This window comes from Cervus elaphus, chromosome 28 (assembly GCF_910594005.1).
Source record: "Cervus elaphus chromosome 28, mCerEla1.1, whole genome shotgun sequence".
NCBI lineage: Eukaryota > Metazoa > Chordata > Mammalia > Artiodactyla > Cervidae > Cervus > Cervus elaphus.
The window spans coordinates 30,572,717-30,595,046 of record NC_057842.1 but is presented as its reverse complement, the minus strand read 5'-3'; the positions used below and the strand labels follow the sequence as shown (position 1 = coordinate 30,595,046).

Here is a 22,330-nt window from a genome sequence, read left to right as displayed (position 1 = left end):
AGATATGGTCAATGAAAAACTTAGAAACTGTAGATAAATGGATGGATTCAGAGTGCATTTTCACACAAACAGTAGGATTTTTTAAAAATGAATTTGATATGGTAAGTGCAGGAAAGAAATCAAAGATGACTGACAATTTGGCTTGAGCATCTGGGAACAAATGAGAAATATTCAGATAAGGGCAGGAAATTTCCTGTTCACTCAGCTAGATGCTATTTATGAACTAATTGCTTAGTCATTGTTGTCACTTGAATTACATAGTTTTCCATTTTGCCAAAGGATTTATATAGAAGACATTGAAGTACAAGTCATAGTTGCTTTGTTGGATTATTCTAAAAGTATAGCATACTGGTAATTAATTTTCAAGATTTTTTTTCATGATTTTAGAAAACTTTTAAGCAAATGGATTATTTAGTATAATTTGGTAAGGCAACCCTACTATAAGGGTGTTTAAAACACCAAAAGCTTCAACTACTTAGATCAAAGAGCATCCTCCAGGCCAAAATGTTTCTACTGGAAAGGTTTCTTTGCATCCTGATAAAAAGTTTCCCTAGTATTTCCATGTACTACTACATATTTGCATATTTGCTTTGATGGAAAGCAAGGAATAGGAGTCAAATACATATTTCATAATTCCTTTGATTAAAAATGATAAAGGTAATATTAGTGTGTTTTCTTTTTCATCTCCAATTTATAAGTTAGAAATAATTTTACCATGGAAAAGCCAACTAAAAAAGGAAATGAGATTGATTTAAGATCATATCATTGTTTCTTTATTATTATACCTTGGTTATGACAGAATACCTGATATCTGGGAATTAATAAAAATAGATGCATGGAATCACAATCATAGAGTTTTAGGGTATGGAAGAGATCTTTGAAATCAGTTATTTCAACACCCTAATGTTTCAGGTGGACAAAAATAGTCTCTAGAAGGAAAAGTGGCTTAACCAAGGTTATACTTCTAAAGCATTTAAGATAAACATTTTTCACTTCATTTTATTTTTCTATTTAATGAATATTTATTTGGAAGGTCAAGATAAATGCCAATTATTTTACCCATTGTCATAAATGACTGATAACTCTTAGAAGATCTTTAAATATCCATTTCCTAAGATTAAGTCTCATAGTTTTCTGTGAAGAAAACTGGTCATATTCTACTTAACATTAATTAGATATTAAATTGACCTCAAGTACCCATCTAGGTCCCTGATCTCATTTTGACAATTCTAGATAGACTGTCAACTGGGAGGTTTTCAAAACCTGCAGAATTACTATTTCTTCATTTTTCTTAAATATTTCCTTCTAGCTATCCAGAGTATATCTCTGTCAACCCTAGAGCAAATCATATTTATACATAAGATGAGGCAATAGGCAGACAATAAAGATGGAAAAAATAGGCAAATAGGTAATATGAATTGTAAATTTTTCTTTTAGTACAAAGGTCAGAGCTGATATGAAAAGAGATTATGAGGCATATTAGATAGAGTGCAGTCTCAATTTATAAAAATAAAAACTATCTCATGTACTTAGGATACAAGAATCCTACTCGCCTTGGAGTCATCTAATGAAATGTCTTTAATCTCTTCCTTGATTCCCTTCTACCCACACTCTTCACAACTCTCATGTTCCCAGAATAACCAGTGTACACTTATCTCCTGATTCTCAATACACTTGTTTATTTACAAGTCTGTGCTGGGATTTTTTGTTATTGGTATTGTTTCTGTTTTTAATCATCATTTGACTATGAGCATCTTGAGAACAGAGTCTGGAATATCCATACATATTTAGTTAAGGGAAATGAATACCTAAAAGAAAATGATTACATGAATAAGTGAATAAATGAATGTTACTACATGCTATTCTGTTACACTGTTTCTAGTGTGTTTGAATATGAACAAACCAAATTACAGTATTTTTAGATCTCAGTAGAGTACAGAATACCTCCAACAAAACACATGATAAAATTTATTTTTTGCTTTCTATTTTTCAATTATTTACAGTTCCAGGCCAAAGTATTCATTTTCTTTCTGTCAGAACTTTTACCAATTTGTTTATGAGTACCATTCCATGAAAGTGAAGCTTTAATAGTTTTATCCATTAGTGGGAAAAATTGAGCTGAAAGTTCAAAGATAAAGAAAAGTAGCTTCATTAGTTAAACAGCCCAATCAAGATATAATATGTGCAATATATTCTGAATCTACAGTTACCCTCAAGTGCAAAGACTATAGTAAATTTCCCATTGTGGTATGCTTCAAGCCTAAAGAATTACACACCTACACATGTTAACTCGAAAAGAATATCAGTACCAGAAGAAACTTAAGAATTTACTGAGAACCCTGAAATTCAAAGAAACTGAACAACTTGCTACATTGACCCAAGTGACACGTAAGTAGGATATATGAATGCAGAGTCTCCATTCAGCGCTCCTCACAGTAGCATGCTGTCTGTCTGCATTTATTTTAGAGAGAGCAATGAGGCACAAGGAACAAATAAAGTAAACGATGAAATCTAGAATAATGGTAAACAATTTCAACTCAGTGCAAATACTGTTTTGTTAGGCTTTAGAATTCTATAGCCAATGATACTCATAATAACTAAAAAAATAGATCTTAAGTGCAGTATCCTATATTATGGCATAATGATATTTGTAATGGACATTTTAATTCTTGTTTCATTTGAAGATGATTTGAATACAAATAGTGCATGCTTTTGACCATCAGTTACGTCAATTCAATTTTCAAAGTAATAATTAATTCAAATTAGGTCTCTGTAATGTTGCTCTCCAATGTCAAACATACTTTATCAAAATGGAGTTGCCTATTCTCTAAGGAGTTGAGTGATAGAAATATAACAGTGCCTTATTTCATCAGAAATCAAGTTTTTCAAATATGAAAAATGCTTAAAATATTTATGTTTAAAACTTTAGGGTATAATTCAATAGAATTAAAAAAGGGATAATTTTTAAGAAAACATAAAATTTCAATAAAATTTTGAGTTAAAAATCTCAAGTTTTATTTACATCCCTAGGCATGGCCCTCCTCCTGGCACATGCTAACTTACTGACTAGTAAGTGATGAGCTATTATTCATTTAGTTTAACTGATCATTGCTACTAAAATAGAAGTATCAGTTCTAATAAGGCTATTGTGTACCAACCTGGTCATTATAACATGGCATATCCTTAAATACATTGTTATTGTTGTTTAGTTGCTCAGTCGTGTCTGACTCTTTTGCCACCCCATAGACTGGAGTGACGCTCCTCTGTCCACGGGATTTCCCAGACAAGAATACTGGAGTAGGCTGCCATTTCCCACTCTAGAGAATCTTCACAACCCAGAGATCAAACCCACATCTCCTGCAAGTATCTTGAGTTGCAGGCAGATTCCTTACCACTGAGCCACCAGGGAAACCCCCCTAAATATGAGTACATTTGATATATCACAGACCATCCCCAAGAAAAAGAAATGCAAAAAGGCAAAATGGTTGTCTGAGGAGGCCTTACAAATAGCTTGGAAAAGAAGAGAAGCTAAAGGCAAAGGAGGAAAGGAAAGATACACCCATCTGGATGCAGAGTTCCAAAGAATAGCAAGGAGAGATAAGAAAGCCTTCCTCAGTGATCAATGCAAAGAAATAGAGGAAAACAATAGAATGGGAAAGACTAGCAATCTCTTCAAGAAAATTAGATATCAAGGGAAAATTTTCATGCTGTTTATGGGGTTCTCAAGGCAAGAATACTGAAGTGGTTTGCCATTCCCTTCTCCAGTGAATCACGTTTTGTCAGAACTCTCCACCATGACCCGTCCAACTTGGGTGGCCCTACATGGCAAGGCTCATAGTTACTGAGTTAGACAAGGTTGTGGTCCATGTGATCAGTTTGGTTTTCTATGACTGTGGTTTTCATTCTGTCTGCCCTCTATGGATAAGTATAAGAGGCTTATGGAAGCTTCCTCATGGGAGAGACTTACTGAGGGGGAGAAAGGTCTTATTGTGATAGGCGGGGCCATGCTCAGTAAATCTTTAATCCAATTTTCTGTTGATGGGCGGGGCTGTGTTCCCTCCCTATTGTTTGACCTGAGGTGGAGGTTATGAAGATAATGGTAACCTCCTTCAATAGATCCCACGCACACACTGCTGCACTCAGTTCCCCCAATCCTGCAGCAGGCCACCGCTGACCGACGCCTCCACCAGAGACTCTTGGACACTCACAGGCAAGTCTGGCTCAGTCTCTTGTGGGGTCACTGCTCCTTTCTCCTGGGTCCTGGTGCACACAAGGTTCTGTTTGTGCCCTCCAAGAGTCTGTTTCCCTAGTCCTGTCTAAGTTCTGGTAGCTCTATGGTGGGGTTAATGGCGACCTCCTCCAAGAGGGCTTATGCCACACCCAGGTCTGCTGCACCCAGGTCCCCTGCCCCTGCGGCAGTCCACTGCTGACCTGTACCTCTGCAGGAGACACTCAAACACAATTCTGGTTCAGTCTCTGTGGGGTCTCTGGGTCCTGGTGCGCACACAGTTTGTTTGAACCACTGGAACATATAGCTTGATTGTAAATGCAATTTCACCCATTCTACAGTCTTGCTGGGGCTTCTTCTTTGCCCTTGGATGTGGGGTACCTTTTTTTGGTGGGATCCAACATTCTGCAGCTGACAGTTCAGCAGCAAGTTGTAGTGAAATGTGAAGGTGCAATGAAAGTGCTGCACTCAATATGCCAGCATATTTAGAAAACTCAGCAGCGGCCACAGGATGGGAAAAGGTCAGTTTTCATTCCAATCCCAAAGAAAAGCAATGCCAAAGAATCTTCAAACTACTGCACAATTGCACTCATCTCACACGTTAGCAAAGTAATGCTAAAAATTCTCCAAGCCAGGCTTCAACAGTACATGAATCATGAACTTCCAGATGTTCAAGCTGGATTTAGAAAAGGCAGAGAAACCAGAGATCAAATTGCCAACAGCTGTTGGATCACTGAAAAAACAAGTGAGTTCCAGAAAAACATCTACTTATGCTTTACTGACTAAGCCAAAGCCTTTCACTGTGTGGATCACAGCAAACTGTGGAAATTTCTTCAAGAGATGGGAATACCAGACCATTTTACGTGCCTCCTGAGAAATCTGTACGCAGGTCAAGAAGCAACAGTTGGAACCAGACATGGAACACAGACTGGTTCCAAATTGGGAAAGGAGTTTATATTGTCACCCTGTTATTTAACTTATACGCAGAGTCATCATGCAAAATGCCAGGCTGAATGAAGCACCAGCTGGGATCAAAATTGCTGGGAGAAGTATCAATAACCTCAGATACACAGATGATACCACCCTTATGGCAGAAAGTGAAGAGGAATTAAAGAACCTCTTGATGAAAGTGAAAGAGCAGAGTGGAAAAGCTGGCTTCAAACTCAACATTCAAAAAACAAAGATCATGGCATCTGGTCCCATCACTTCATGACAAATAGATGGGGAAACAATGGAAACAGTGAGAGACTTTATTTTTGGGGGCTCCAAAATCACTGCAGATGGTAACTGCAGCCATGAAATTAAAAGACGCTTACTCCTTGGAAGAAAATGTATGACCAACCTAGACAGCTTATTAAAAAGCAGAGACATTACTTTGCCAACAAAGGTCAGTCTAGTCAAAGCTATGGTTTTCTAGTAGTCATCTATGGATATAAAAACTGGACTACAAAGAAAGCTGAGTGTTGAAGACATTGATGCTTTTGAACTGTGGTATTGAAGAAGACTCTTGAGAGTCCCTTGGACTGCAAGGAGATCAAATCAGTCCATCATAAAGGAAATCAGTCCTGAATATTCATTAGAAGGACTGATGCTGAAGCTGAAACTACAATACTTTGGCCACCTGATGTGAAGAACGGACTCATTGGAAAAGATCCTGATGCTGGAAAAGATTGAAGGTGGGAGGAGAAGGGGACAACAGAGGATGAAATGGTTGGATGGCATTACCTTCTCAATGGGCATGAGTTTGAGCAAGCTCTGGGAGTTGGTGATGGACAGGGAAGTCTGGCATGCTACAGTTCGTTGGGTTGCAAAAGTCAGACACAACTGAGTGAATGAACTTACTGACTGAATATATCATAACTCTCGAAATTTAATACTTTAGGTTTTATATTCAGGTTTACTTTTCAGAGACCCAACACAACTTATTGATCTATTCAAAGACTGAAAATCAAGTCACAATAAATTATTGATAATTAGAAATGTGAGTAGCTAGTTGAGAAATTGAGAGAAAAAAAGAGGGCTCCCAAAATATTTGCAAAAATACATTTGCAAAATTCATTAAAACAGCTTTCAAGCAGTATAACAAATTCCCTTCTTAAGAGGTAAGAGACTAGACATTTTGTAAACTATCTGAACATGGAGAAGAAATAATGTCTCCTTCTGTCTCAAATCTTTTCTGACTGTTTGACTTGAGGATTCTACCAAAGAGGTTATTGACAGAGAACAGCTGGCATAGTCAATTGCCAAATCAATTCCTAAACTACTAGAATCTGTTATTTTCATTCTCAATAACTTCAGGACCTACCAACAACCTTAGAGATAAATCTACTCTATGTTCTCTTCTATCTCAATTTGCTGTCACTCTCACTACTGAGAATAAAATTCGCCTAAAAATCTAATGATGGAACTGGGTGATCTTTTATCAGGACTTATGGGCAGCTTAATAGATACCCAGGAAATTTAAAAGTAAACCATATTCTAATATTCCTCCAGTAATTTTGGTGAGAAGTCATCTATGCCTTTGAGTGTAGAATCACAGATCACTCTGCTTGGACTTTCTATACCAGATTCCTCTCACTGACAAAACGAACAAGGGCAGCTAAGAGTTATCAGCAAATTGCTTGCTTTCTTTGGCAGTTGTACTGGCAAGATTTAGGAGTATGTGTCAAGTGTAAACTATAATGGAAATAGAGATTGCGAGTTTGTTTTAAATTATACCACTCAAATCAGAGTGAAGAAAAGGAAGGGAAAAAGAAAACCTAAGATTCAGTGACCCCCTTTTCAGAAAACATAATTCTCCCTATAGTGCTGGAGACAATATCTATCTATCTGAGCAAATTCTGCAATGTCCTCTAGCTTCAATTTCCTAATCTACGAGGTGGGAAACTTCTAACCCACCTCCTAGGGTTTAGTGTGAATTCAGCGAGATGATCCATGTGCAGCAACTCGGCACAATGCCTGGTACACTGCTAGCTCTCGGTCAAGTGGTGAATGTTTTCCATCATCAGTGTTGTCATGACCATCTCTAACAAGCCTCCAAAATCCTTTAAGGGTAGACACAGAATAACGTCTGTATGACTTCCTGAGTTTTTCTCCAGCTCTAGGCAAGCCATTGTTTTCAAGCTTCACTGTATCTTTCCTTTATCCTTATCCTCAAATACAGGGAGGTACGTTTTTAAGCTATTATATCGAATTTGAAAGACAGCATAGATTCTCTTTTATACAGAGATCTCATTCAAACAGAATACAATCAGTCTGATATCTTTCAACCACCCCCAAGGCCACACCACACAGGACTTGGCAAAAGGAAGGGATACTGCCATTATTCTTTCCTTTATATACATCTGTAGGAAAAGTTCTTTCCTGTCCCCCTGTATTTTCTCTGACACATGAAACCATTCCATGTTTAAAAGCATTTCAAAGAAATATGAAAAGCCTAAGGAAGAACCATAGAACCAATTAATAAAGAATATCCTGGTTTTGGAATTTACCTTAGGAAGAGAAAAGAAGGGGTAGCATTTTGTTTTAGGAAAGAATTGTCTACTGGTTACTTTAATAAACATTATAAAACTCCTTATCTTTTCAACTATAAGCACATAACACAAATTTAAATATTTCAATGCTTGTGCTTAATAGATAAAGGATAAAATGGGAACATATTAATAATTATTAAGTAATAGAATGAAAGCACAATTAAATTCACAAACATATTCTCACTTGAATGACACATTTGGAAATCATCCAACTTTTCTTCCTGTTTTAAATTGTGTATAATTGATATTGTGTCATTTAAAACAATGCACACTGCTTATCCAGTGTCTGCCAGGAGGCTATTTATAATTTACACAAAAAATATCCCTCTGGGGAAAAAAATCATTATTAATGTAATCATTGTCATGAATAATAGAAAATGGAAAAGGTTTACATCTTATGTAACCTCCATCTAAAAGAAGATTAAATCATCAGTTTGTTTCTCACTGGATGTTTCAATATGACAATGTTGGTGCTTCTTCTATGTCTATTTTCCTCACTTTGTATAAGAGATCTCAATTATTACAAACCCTGTCTCCTAAACATGTGTCTGTTACATAAACAGTGTGAGTAGCTGCAAAAGCGGTGATTTATAGATGACAGTTTTTTCTTCAGGAGGGCACATATCAACCACATAGCCATAATATTTAAAAAAAAATAAAGTAGTGGGGGTTTAAGAAATGCAACATAAATAATTAAGTGTGAATGACAAAAGGACAGACACTAAAGTATTATTGTCGTTCAGTCACTAAGTTACATCCAAATCTTTGCGACCCCATGGACTGCAGCACAGCAGGCTTCCCTGTCCTTCACTATCTCTCAGTGTCTGCTCAGACTCATGTCCATTGAGTCAGTGATGTTATTTAATCATTTCATCCTCTTTGTCAAGGAGAACTCTTGCCCTCAAATCTTTCCCAGCATCAGGGTCTTTTCCGATGTCGGGTCTAATTTGGAAGGACACACTTGTATAGATAGTGACTATGTTTGTTCAGTTTTTCTCCTGCATTGACTTCTCATTTGGTATTGTAAATAAAAAAGTTCATCTAATTATACCACTACATTTCCCCAACTTGGATTGAAAAAAATGGATCACCTGAATAAGAATCAGGCTTCCCCGGTGACTCAGTGAAGAATCTGCCTGCAGTGCAGGAGACCTGAGTTGGACTCCTGGGTTGGGAAGATCCCCTGGAGAAGGAAATGGAACCCAACCCAATATTCTTGCCTGGAGAATCCCATGGACAGAAGAGCCTGGTGGGCTATGGTCCAAAGGGTTGCAGATAGTTGGATATAAGGATAAATACTAAACTCATTGTAAGCAATTAATAATAACAATCAGAAGAAAGCTGAAGACAAACATTGGCAAAACACTAGGACTTCACCTTTATCAAGCCTGTCTGAGGTTCTGTGGCTCTTTCTTCTCTAGGTGTTCATAGTGAGTATAATCTGCATCACATGGTTTAGTCATTAGTAGTACCTTCTTTCATTTTCTCCCCAAGCTTTCTTAATACTCTTCATTGTTTAATTTGTAGTAATTTCTGACAAGAGTGTTGCTTCTTTTGCTTTGAAAATCATGTTACCACCACTAGCATTGAATGCATACTAGGGATCTGTACTAGGCTTCCCTATCAGCTCAGCTAGTAAAAGAATCTGCCTGCAAAGCAGAAGATACCAGTTCAATTCCTGGGTTGGGAAGATCCCCTGGAGAAGGAATAGGCTACCCATTACAGTACTCTTGGCCTTTCCTGGTGCCTCAGACAGTAAAGAATTCGCCTGCAATGCAGGAGACCTGGGTTCGATCTCTGGGTTGGGAAGATCCCTTGGAGAAAGGAATGGCAAACCCTCCAGTATTCTAGACTGGAGAATCCCCATGGACAGAGGAGCCTAATGGGCTACAGTCCATGGGGTTGCAAAGAGTTGGACATGACTAAGTGATTAAGCACATACAGGGGCCCAGTAACTGCTGGGAGACTGATAGGATGACTTTAAACATGTCAACCTAGATACTGAGAAGGAGATAGACAAAATGTATTATCTTCAAATGTGGGATAATTATTACTACCATGTGGGAATAACAGTATCATTGACTCAACAGAGAATATTTTAGAGCACCAAAATGCAAAATACATCAGGCTAGACCAGCAGTCATGTGTGAACACTGTGTCACAGAACTGACCAAAAAACCAGAGCAACTGGTTCAACAATCTACAACCTGTACAGTTAATATTAACATTGAAAAATTCATTATTGTCTTCATCGTGCACAAACATTCTATGCAGGAATAAAGCTATGGACAAGGAATATTTGGTTGCCAAATTAGGTCTCTCTGAAAGTAGCTGTATCAAACTACTTAGTTTATAGTTACTTATATCAAAATAGGTATGGGATATATTTATTTCCATCTATGAATAAAATAAAGGCTTCTTTTAAAATAATAAAATAAAATAAGACCTGCTTAAGAAAAGGGTTAAGAACTATGCATTTATTTGAATGGTTAGAAAATCCTAGATTCCCTGTTCTTTATCTACTGGGCCACCCAATTGAACCTTGGAAAAGCACTAGGAGAATATATTCACATAATCACTAGAATGCTTTTTTAATCTGCGCTCTTGCATATAAACGACAGATAAGATTATTACAAGACATGACATATTAATAAATAACACCTAATTAGTTTGATAATTCTTTGATTAAGCCCTAATTTTCCTTGCTTCTCATGCAGCAATTCAAGTTACTCTGTATTATTTGTTCCTCTTCAGACTATTTTAGAACATGCTTTGAATAGTCCCAGTAGGCTACCTGAGCAGGAATTTATTCTTATTTGACAGCAGGTCCATGCCATTAATAGTGACAAGGTGAGACCAAAACCGACACTGTAATGAAAAGTTCCCGCACAGCAAAGACATTCCTCTAGCATCTGACACCTTTCAAAAGGGGAGGAGACAAAATTCTGAGAACGTGAGAAAATGAAATGTTAGGGCTTCGGTGCAAAGAGAAAGTAATATGCACATTATGTCGTGGGGAGAACACTTACTTACTTACCTGTCTTCTCCCCAAACCTAACGCCCTTAATCACAACGACCAGGAGCAGCAAGCAGTGCCAGAGGAATCGTGGCCACTCAGAAGTGCCTGGGTCTATTTCTGCACATTCTAGTTGCTTATAAGGACTCGAACGTTTCATGGGTTGATTGAGACAACTGTGAAAATTGGATACACTTATTTTAAACTGATTCCCCATACTTCAAATAATCACAAAACAACTCTCATGGGGCCAAGTCCAGGAACTATGCTCACCAGTGATGAGGTGTAGGCCCTCTCTCTCTCTTTTTTCTCACTTCTGTCTAATTCTATAGGCCGTCTGTGGTTTACTGACACACACAGCAAACCCAGCTTTGTTAATTCTGAGCCTCTGTCTCTAGAGGCACTACCAATAACTCCTTTAAGTATCTTTATACAAGGCCTATTTGCAATGCTTAGAAACCTGTCATCTTTCTAAATAACGGGATTATTTCCAGGAATGAATTAAAACGGCTGCTTTGGGATGATCATCAATAATTTTTTTCAGCGAGATAAATATTATACATCATGAATTCAATTCAGTAAACACAGCATGTATCTGGCAAGGTATGAGGCAACAGGGATTTAAAGGCAAATTTTTATTGAAGGTGTATATAAGGCAGTAAAGGGAGACTTGCTAGGGAGTGAATGATAATAATATGCGATAATTAAATCAGAAAGATAAGAAGAGGTGAGCAGAAAATCATAATTTTGCTATATTTGGGCGCCACTGATACCATTATACATTTAAATAGTACATATTATGGTTAGGTAGTGTTCTAAGCATATGTGTCTATGCATAAACTATTCTATACCTTAACCCAGTAAAATAATATCAATTTTCCTATTTTAAAGGAGAAAGAGGCATCATGCATATTTTTGTTTACTGCCCTATCCATAGAATCTGGATAGATGGATGTTCATAGAGCTCATCTAGAAGACATTTAAACCAAACTAATTAATGCATATAATGCAGGATTTTTATATGGACCTCAATTTAACACTATAAATTACATATTATTGCACCCATATTATATAGGTAGCAGAACCAAGGATAGAAGACAGGATGACTAGAAGAGGCAAAATTGGTCTAGTATGCTATCTGTTGATGTGGTTCTAAAAAATATTTCCCCTTCCCTATCAAACAACCCTGGATATGTGTTCAGTTAGTAAAGAAGAGCCAACAATTGGAAAGCATTGGATTCTTGGTGTGCTTTGACCATCTGCTTGTGTGTTCTGCAACAATTCCATTATTAGCCTCATTTGACAGAGGAGGAAACAGAGACTTAAAGAGGTTGAGTAACTGGACTAAAGTTATCATTTCAAGCAAGTGGCAGAGCCTGGATCTGAAACCAAGTAGATTGGCTCCGGAGTCTGTGTGCTGAGCCACGCGTTCTCACTCCCTGTCACGTCCATGCATTACACGGCTACTTTTGAAGAATAGAAATAAAATGATGCAAAACAACAGAAATCAGTCAAAGAAAAAAAAGGGAGCTATTGCTCTCTTTTAGGTTATGAACAGGTCTGGTTCTAGCATTTTACTTACTGTTGGTTTTGGTCCACAGTCACACATATTTCACTGTTCTTATTTATATTGATACCTCATATAAGTTTCTACCTCTCGTGTGAACTTAAATTGTCAGATAGTTTGTAGCATTTTGAGTTGCAATATTAATTTCTTAAGTCACTTATGCACAGTTGCCATCACCTGTGGGAAATGGCTTGTGAATTGTGACTCTCCTTCCAAATTATATTTTAAACTCAACAGCTTTAGCAATATTCCACAAACTGTCTTCTGTTTCTAATACCTTAAGCAGAGGACTGCCTGATCACATCTCTGAAATGCTGGTTTCATGTCACTATCCTGCTTTAATCTTTCCAAGGTTCTCTTCCATGACAAAAATCAGCTGTGCCTGATCGACCAAGTGTCTGTAATCTATCACCACAAACATCACTTCTTATGCCCTAATGTTTTCTAATATTACTTTATCCTCTTTCCAGTCTGGTATCATCATCACCACACAAACACATTGAAGTCACACACACTGCTATGTCCTCATTCACTTTCTCTTTCATTCATACACAAAGCAAGCCCTATGTATTCTTCAACAGTGAGTCAAATTTATCCATCTCTCAAGTTCTAGATGCATATTACCTCCTCTGAAACTTGTAATATTTAGTGTCTGTTTTATGAAATTTCTCAAGTTTAAACTTTCTCTTTATTAGTTCCCATTCACTCTTTCAAATAATCATACACCATACTTGTTAAAAGAGAGATCATCTTTAAGTATTCTCTTGTCCTTTATTGTGCTCACTTTGGGACCGCTGAGCATGCAGAAGATACTGTTTATATTCTGACTTCTTTCACTCACTGTCTGGGCAACTCTGTCTCTACAACTGACCTCTCCCTGGAAGGCCACACTGATCCTCTAACAGCCTAGTTCAGAGTTATTTGCTCTAAGAGTTAAATGAGTGTGTGAAAGTACCCAGAATGAACTTTAGTATTTAGCATATGGATGATTATCAAATGACATTTGGATTGGAATTTTCACATATTCCCCTTTTGCAACTGAATACTATTTGTGGCTTTAAGAATAAGTGAATTCAAAGTTCTCTTCTCCAGCTCTGCCCCTACCAGTGGGCACTCTCTTCCTTTACTTCCTATTTAGAGCATCTTTTGCGGTTTTCAGGTCAACAATCTCTGAATAAGCTTTCTCTTTCCTCTCCTATGCTATCAGTATTGATAAATCCTATGAGTTTACCTTTGTGATATTTCTAAAATCAACTTAGTTATCGTCATACCACCTGAGGTCAAGCTTTACTTCCTCTCTTTGGACATACTTGTACTTCCAATTTCATTCTGTCTGAACCATCTTGCATAACATTTCCAATTTTGTTTCTCTTTCTAGGTCCTTTCATGACAATCAAAGTGAACCACTGGCAGTTCCTTGTCTATGTCTGGGAAGCTGACAGATTTGGTCTTACTCCGGAGGGCTTGAGGATTAGGCAGACCTGAGTTTAAATTCTCTGTCCACGCAGTGTGTGATCTGCACAAAACACTTGAACTCTCTGTGCCTCAGCTCTCTCATCTATTTATATAAAACAGGGATAATAAAACACTACACTCAAAGTTCTATAAGGATTAAATAAGATTATTTTAAGAGCCTGTGTGCTGAGTCACTCAGTCATGTCTGATTCTTTGTGACACTTTGGACTATAGTCTGCCAGGCTCCTCTGTCCATGGGATTTTTCAAGACAAGAATATTGGAGTGGGTTGCCATTTCTTTCTCCTGGGGATCTTCCTGACCCAGGCATTTCCTGCGTCTCTGCATTGCAGGCAGATTCTTTACCACTGAGCCATCAGGGAAGCCCATTTTAAGAACCTGGAAAAATTAAATACTCAGTAATTGAAACTCACAAAAGAACATTTTAAGATATTGTGATTCTGTGCTTTAATTAGTATCCCTTCAGCCTTAAATGTGTTTAGCCTTAAGTTGACATAGGCATATCCTACCCATTTTTCAAGGTGCATTTCAATTTTTACCTCTTCCACAAGATTTTCTCTGAACATTCATATTAGAAGCACTATCCTTTGGCAGTAAACTTCCATAGTAAAAGAGAAAACAAAAAAGCTTGGGAAAGGACATGTGTACATATTACCTTATCATTTTAAGAACCTTAAGAAATGAATTTTATAAAAAAAATTCTTAAGACAAAAAGCTAAAAACAAACAAACAAACAAAAAAAAAACCCACAAGCAAAGTATTTAAATCCTATTTTAATAGAAAGCTGGTCCTCACCTTTCTATTCTCCCCATTGGTTCCCAGTGTATTATCTGGGTCCATGAAGCCAATCTTGTTTTTTTTTGTTTCTTTTTTGGAGCTATTCTCACTATTCACAAAGACTAATATTCCATGTCTTATTTTTATAGATCTTCCAAGGAACAAAGAAAAATGAATTATTTTTAAACAATAAAATTCATCCTATCTTGTAATTATCATGTGGCACTACTGGTCAGTTTTAAAAATTCAGGACACATTATGGGATATTCCCGATCTTATTTTTCTTATATCTTGAACAATTTCTATTTTGTAAACTTGGGAATTATTTCATCATTAATCATTAATTATTCCCAACAATTTTTGTAAAAAGAAAAAAATTAAGAAGATAGACTAATGATGAGATTGCCTAGAAGAATGATGTAATTATAAAATAAATCATTATTTCATCATTCGTTTTTTTTTTTCACTGTCTTGACTAAAGTTTTGTATAATTATTTAAAAAGGTACAAAAGTCTGGAGAAATTGTTATGGTCTATAATTTTTAGCTTCATTTAATACAGTTTATTTTTTATTTTATTTTATTTTTTCATTTAATACAGTTTAGAATTTAGAGTTTTTATTTCCCACCCATTACTGCAAAGAGAAGAATATTGGCAAAGGAAGATATTTAAGTTACTGGGTGGATCAGAAGATGAATGCAAAAGACAGTTTGTAGCACACTAAACCTTAATGATTAGGATGAAATTGAAACTGACCATTCAAGTGAAATTTAAGACTATGTATCTTCACATGAAAATGAATTTTCTCAAATTCAAGAATCAATGAGGGAACAACACATTCAAAAAGGGAATGTGGTACCCTCATCCAATTAGTTCTTCAGCTAGGACTTTATCATGCAATAGTTTGTGACTAGAATATAAAATATCTCATTTCATTGAAACGTTATGTCATAGTACTCTTTTGTGTTTTCATAAAATCTGTGTGCCAAAATTTATGCTTTTTTAAACCATACAAATGTTGAGGAAGTCAAAAGGATTATTAATGTATAAATTTAAAGATTATTGGATTTATCATTCTAATTAATGCTTATAAATCTAAAAATAAAAATGTTTTTCAATTATGGAATCAAGATGACATCTTTTCAACAAAATTGTGAGCCATCAAAAATTTCAAAAATTCAATTGCTGCATTCTGATGATGCACGTTCTGAAAGAATTTGAAGTAATAATATCCCAGGGTCTATTAAAGATGTTTGAAATGTGGAACTGGTATCTACAAGGTGGATTCATTGTAAGGTTATGCATGATAGTTGATGAGCAGTTCAGTTCCTTTTGAAAGATGTTTCCCATTTGGTGTGTGTACACCTTCAAAACCAGAGAATTGATCAAATAAACATTTAACTTTTATATGTTTAAGTTTTTAATCACAATTTTCACCATTCCTTTAACCTTACTTCTGCAAACAATTTTTAAATGATTTAAACTATTAAAAAACATTAAGAGGTCCAGATGATAAGTGAAGATAACTATTTACTCCTAGTATCCTGAGATTAACATTTACATTTTCTGAACATCTATTGTATGTCTATCTAGTTATCCTCAGTTATAAAATTATTTGTACTGTGTCTTATCTCTTTTCTGGATTATCAGCTTAGAGAGCAGAATCAACAATTGCTTTTTGAGTAAACATCAAAACTCCCAAAGCTTTTGCTTTGCAGAAATAATTAGATATTTGGAACTAAAGTGAGTATATTTTTTAGAAGCAGGATTTTTTTAGAGAAGAGTATAGCAAGGCTAAATTTTACCTAGTCTTCTCCAATACAGCCAATTGAGCTCTGAAATACATTAGATTAAACCATTAAATAACAGTGACTATAATGCAATTACATTTGACCTCTTCTCAGCAGGATCAAACCAAAAATGCAGTTAAGCACCACTGAAGTTCAAGAAAAGGATCTTAATAAAATGAGCATACTAACTTATTCCTTGAGGTTCTTTCTAGCTATGGTCTTAAAACCCACAGAATTGGAATATGGGCTGACAAAGAATACCTTATTATAGTCAGAAAAGATTTTGGTAGGTGAATACCTTCAATTTTAAGAGAATAAATGACACTGAAAGTAGAATAAATTACCTTGACATAAATTCTTGACTCAAGCAAAAGTCAGACAGCAGCTGGAATTTCAATGGTGGGATAACTTCTAAGGGATAAACTTTAACTTGTATTGAACTTTAATCATAATGGCTACAGAGATGAAAAGTCGGGAAAAAAAGTGTTAAAATTACTAAGTGAAAGCACGTTAACCCTGGTCCTTGTACAGGACATTTAAATTGATTTCTTTATCTATACTGAGTATAAAAGACTCTGTAAGCCACGTGATTTCTTACCCATAGAAATGTGTCTCTTGTTTAACTTAGTTGACTCTGTCCAGCAATGCATGCGATTTATTTGGCCCAAGTGGAAGTTGATTAAGGGGGAGAATGAAAATGCCTAGCAAGATCATGATACTTCTTTTAAAGAGTCTGCCTAAATAAATGAAACTACCAGTAGGCTGTCACTTAAGAAAAATATGCTTAGCCACAAAATATTTTTGGAAATAGGAAATTGGAGTTACTGGAAAGTTGATAAAGGTTAATAAATCTAAAGGCTTCTACCTTGAACATCTGTACTATGGATTTCTAAAAACAACAGAAGCAAAAAGACAAAAGACACTGTAAATTGAGTCTCAGTCTGGCAACCAATGTCTGCCTTGACCAGTTTTAATAGTTCTCTTATAAGATTATTAATCTGTAAACATATATGTACGCCTATGTTCACTGCAGCCCTATTTACAATAGCCAAGACATGAGAGCAACCTAAGTGTCCATCAATAGATGAATGGATAAAGAAGATGTAGATATATAGTATGTGTATATATATATATATTTATGGAACATTGTCCAGCCATAAAAAAATATGAAATCTTTCCATTTGAGGCAAGAGGGATGGTCCTGGAAGTTATTATAATTAGGCAAAATAAATGAGAAAGAAAAAAAATATCACATGATTTCACATATATGTAGACTATAAAAAATAAAACAAATGGACAAACAAAATAAAACAGAAACAAATGCTTACAGAGAAAAAACTGGTGGGTGCCAGAGAGGAGCAGGTCAGGCAATGCGCAAAATAGTTGAAGGGGATTAAGAGGCAGAAACTCACAGCTATAAAATAAATAAATCATGGGGATGTAATGTGCACATAGGGAATATAGTCAATAGTTTTGCAAAAACTTTGTATGGTGATGGATGGTAACTGGATTTATTGTGGTTATCATTTCATAATAATATTTCATAAAAATATCAAATCACTATGCTGTAAACCTGAAACTAATACAACAAAACATTAATTATAACTGAATAAAAATTTTAAAATACAAAATAAATTGAAAAAAGAAAATGACAACTAGACTCTCTAGCTCTACAGGAAAAGTAGAGGTCATCGGCTTCGGAACAGTCCCCATGGAAGGATAGGATCTCTCTCTTTCTCTCTTCCTCTTCCCCTCCTTCCTCCCTAAAGAAGGTTAGGGACTATTCAAAATGTATCTTGTTACAATGAACATCTACACATTCAGGAGATATCATGGTGGGGTTGTCAGATCACTGAAAGGCAGCAGCAAAGGTATTTATTTATATTTGACAGCAGTTTTATTCACCAGTAACTCCAAACTGGAAATAACCCAGATATCCAACAACAGGGAAATAGCGAAGGTATTTCTTAAAGAAAGAAACTCTTCAATCTCTAGAATATCCTAAAGTTATACATTATAGATATTTGTCTTCTAAAGTTGATTAGTTTCAGCCTTAATAGCAAATACTAACTTTCTAGGTGTAAATTTTTTTTAATTTTTCAACTTTTTGCTTTCCACTTTCTTAATTTTTCAACTTTTTGCTTCTCAGCTGGTGCAGATGGTAAATAACCTGCCTGTGATGTGGGAGACCAGAGTTTTATCCCTGGGTCAGGAAGATCCCCTGTAGCAGAAAATGGCAACCCACGCCAATATTCTTACCTGGAGAATTCCATGGACAGTATAATCTATGATGTTGCAGAGAGTCATGACATGTTGCAAAGACATGACTGAGCAACTAACACTTGCAACTTCACTTCATAGAGTGAGTTAGCATAAAAGAATTTTATCTAAAACAACAAAATGATCTGATCTTTACAGTTCATTCTGCCCAATTAAGATGGTCCCTGTAAATGAGGTGGGGATTGTTTCTGACTATACAATAGTGCATATTCACTCCAGAGAAAGAGCAAATCTGTTCATCTTTAGATAGCTAAAAAAATTTAAGACTATATTAGTTAGAGGATTTTATTTGATGGAATAAAAAGGCAAAATGTGAGACTTCCACCAAGGCATTAGCACATTTAACAAGGTTTTTCAAATCTGAGCTGTAATTTGGGCTACTTTGGAGGGTTGGACAATATTATACAAAAACAAAAACAAAAACTTTATCCCACAGGGAAAAATCAAGTTGTAGTTTTAAAAACTCATTACCAATAATTAATAACAAACTCTAACTAAACAATAACAGGTGTTCCACTAATCCCAAACAGAAACAGATGGAAGCACAAATGTTTTATAAATACTGGATACATGCAGAGCAATAAACTTGGCAGGAATTGTTTTATTCTGTAATTGTCAGTCAGAGTCAAAATCTTATCACTTGCATTTTCTCTAAATTAATATGCCCATATTAAATCTTGTTTCTCATTCCTTATTTCTGAAAATGTGAGCCATATTTAGTGATTTCTCACTTCATCTTATGTACCATCTCACCAAAACAGATAGTATTATTAATTTTCTTTCTGTACACTTATGAAGCTTTATATAATTTTTATATGAAACAATGAGCATACCATACATGTTTCCATTCTCCAACTTCTTCCATTTCCAGACAAGAAACAGTGATTTACATATTCTTTAATTTCTTATACATTATAGCAATGAGCTTTCAAAGTCAAGAATGCAGGCAGATGAAACAAATTATGAAGGTAACTAGAAAGTCAATGAATGGTAGTAAGAAATCTAATTCTATGGCACTTGGGGATTTTTTTTTAAAGAGTTTGATTATTACACAGTGCTAGAGATTTGAACTCATGGCTATTTAGAGAATGTTTATATATGACTTTAGAAGGACTCCTCTGTATGGCTAATAGTATGGGGACTCAGAACAGATCTCTCAAGATATACCACTTTGGCATGTAGATTATTTTGAGCTAAAGGCAATCAAGATCCTATAGGCTCAAGAGAAATTACTGCCCTTCCCTTAAATAAATACAGGTATTTAAATTGGGGATTTTTCCCAGAAAAAGAGTTATTACAGGAGATAATTTTTATCTAAGTGTCTTCATCTGTATGACAGGATAATCATTTAAGTACCTAAAACCTGCTTTTTTTGGTATTGTCCTGTGAACTATCCTCCTGTCCTTGAGACCCCCAGGCCCTGGCCCTATTCCACAGCTCAGGGTGGCAATATATACTCATTTTACCTTTCTGTCTGTGAACCTCTTTGGTATGTGGGATCTCTGAGCTGTGTGTGTAGTTGGGGGTGATTTCTGTGTGTGTGTGTGTATGTGTCTAGCTGGGGGTGATTCCTGTATTTATATGTATGTATATGTGTATGTATCTGTGTAACTGGGGGTGATTGCTGTATGTATGTATATGTGTATGTATCTGTGTAGCTGAGGGTGATTCCTGTATTTATATGTATGTATATGTGTAGCTAGGGGTGATTCCTGTATTTATATGTATGTATATGTGTATGTATCTGTGTAGTTGGGGGTGATTCCTGTATTTATATGTATGTATATGTGTATGTATCTGTGTAGCTCGGGGTGATTCCTGTATGTAGGGGTGTGTGTGTGTGTGTTTGTGTTTATGTATAGCTGGGGGCGATTCCTGTATAAGTATGAAATTAAATTTGATTTTTCCCTGTTAATCTGTCTCATGTCAATGTAATTTTTACAGCCTAGGAGAGTAGAGGAAAGTTTTTGTCCGCCCAAACAGCTGTCTTAGTGAGATAAACTTTCCTGGCTGGACTCTGCTCCCTCCAAGGCTGCTGCAGCTGAGAGATCCTAGGACATCAGACAAGTGGTAAGTGTTTTTTGGTCTTTTTTCCTTAATAAAAAATTTAATTAGCAGGAGAAATTATTTGTAGAGCCAGTTCATTAGACTTAGTGACTGGAAAATCTGGCAGAGTACTCTTGGTTCCATTGATCCATATTTTTCCCAGAGATGGTCGCTGGTTTTTTGTCGTTGTTGTTATCTGTCTCTTTTGTCCTATTCTGTCCTGAGCGCTTGTTTGACTTTATGACCTGTGAGAATAGTCTCTTTGGTATTTGCCATCTAGAAGGTTGATGTAACTATCTGCACTTGCTAAGTCAGTCACACAGACTGGGATTTAGAGCAGCTGTAGCCAGTTGGTCCTAAGTGCAGATATCAACCGTGGTTTTGACTAGCATCTCTTTGTCCAGGCATGCCCATTGTCAGGGGAGTTTATCATAAGGATCCCAGTCTATAAGAAGCCTTTTTCATAACACCTTGTGAAAAGCTTTTTCATAGCACCTTTGTAGCTCAGTGCAGGCACTACATCATCCTTACTGCTTGTGCAACAAAGTTCTCTACTTTCTTAGACTACTTTGGGGAGCGAACTTTTTTGGGTCTTTCGAGGGCTGCATCTCTTTTTATTCTCCTTTGGGGACACCTCTTGCACCTATGATTAAGCCACAGAAAGTCTAATTGGTTTGAGTCACTATTAAGATCCTATTTTCTGAATTGGAAAAACTTCTAAATTGTTAAATTTTTAGAGAGCTGTCAAACATGTTTTATTAGTACCTGTGGAAAGACCAAATTAAAAAGTGGATACAAAGCAATATAATGGCTAGCTTTAAGAACTCCCCTAATTATAAAAAAAAGTTTCAAGAAGCAGTCTCAGATTTCCCTTATGGGTCTCACCGATGCTAATAAAAACATTAGGTTAATTAACAAGATAATGAAAAGAGGCTTTCGGGGGAAAGTCAAGGGACTCTTTCCAACAAGGTGAAATTTTTTAAAGGGTTATTAAGAAGTAAGGTAAATAAAGCAAGTATTGAAAGAGATGGAACAAAGAGAACTCAGAAAGAGTCTCCAGACTCATCCCTGCAGGGTGGAATCTTTAGATGGTTATTAAAAAAGGGATTGAGGCAGGAGAGATAGGACTGGACCCAAGGACAGCTCCTCATTTTGGAGAAGGCAGTTTCTAGATAAGAATAGAGAAAAGGGTCCACCATGTACCAAAAGGCAAGAAGTCATACATATTAACAGTAATCAACTGGGGTCCTTGGGCAGACAAAGAAAAGCAGGAACCTCCAGAATGGCAGGAAACCACATTTGGGGGTGATAAGTGACCCGGAGGCAGACAAAGAAAGGTGGGAAAAGGCAGGAGTCTCTAGCATCCCAATGTAACCTTTTGCTCATTACGCTCTCACTACAAAATTTATCCTTACAGATAAGTTCCCATCATGCGCTGATGCCAAGACACTCCTGATCAAGACTAAATAAAGATAAAAATCCCTCCTTCCCTCAGGAAGGTGGAGCTAGAACGAAAATCTGGGAATAAGACCACAAAAATCCTCCTTCCCTGGTGAATATTCCGCCCCTTCATTTCTACCCTCCACATAACCAGCTAGGCAAAGCTCAGGGCAGCTACTC

General features: G+C 36.2%; 1 long non-coding RNA gene across 13 annotated transcripts in view; it reads left to right on the top strand.

The window, feature by feature from the left end:
* Positions 1-22,330, top strand: part of LOC122685289 — a 50,734-nt gene that overhangs the window by 26,487 nt on the left and 1,917 nt on the right. For 11 of the 13 annotated variants that reach the window (XR_006338341.1, XR_006338334.1, XR_006338336.1 and 8 more), the window contains 2 exons: positions 20,609-20,734; positions 22,128-22,262. This is a non-coding gene — a long non-coding RNA (uncharacterized LOC122685289). The remainder of the gene's footprint in view (positions 1-20,608; positions 20,735-22,127; positions 22,263-22,330) is intronic. The other 2 variants (XR_006338335.1, XR_006338333.1) reach the window with 1 other exon arrangement.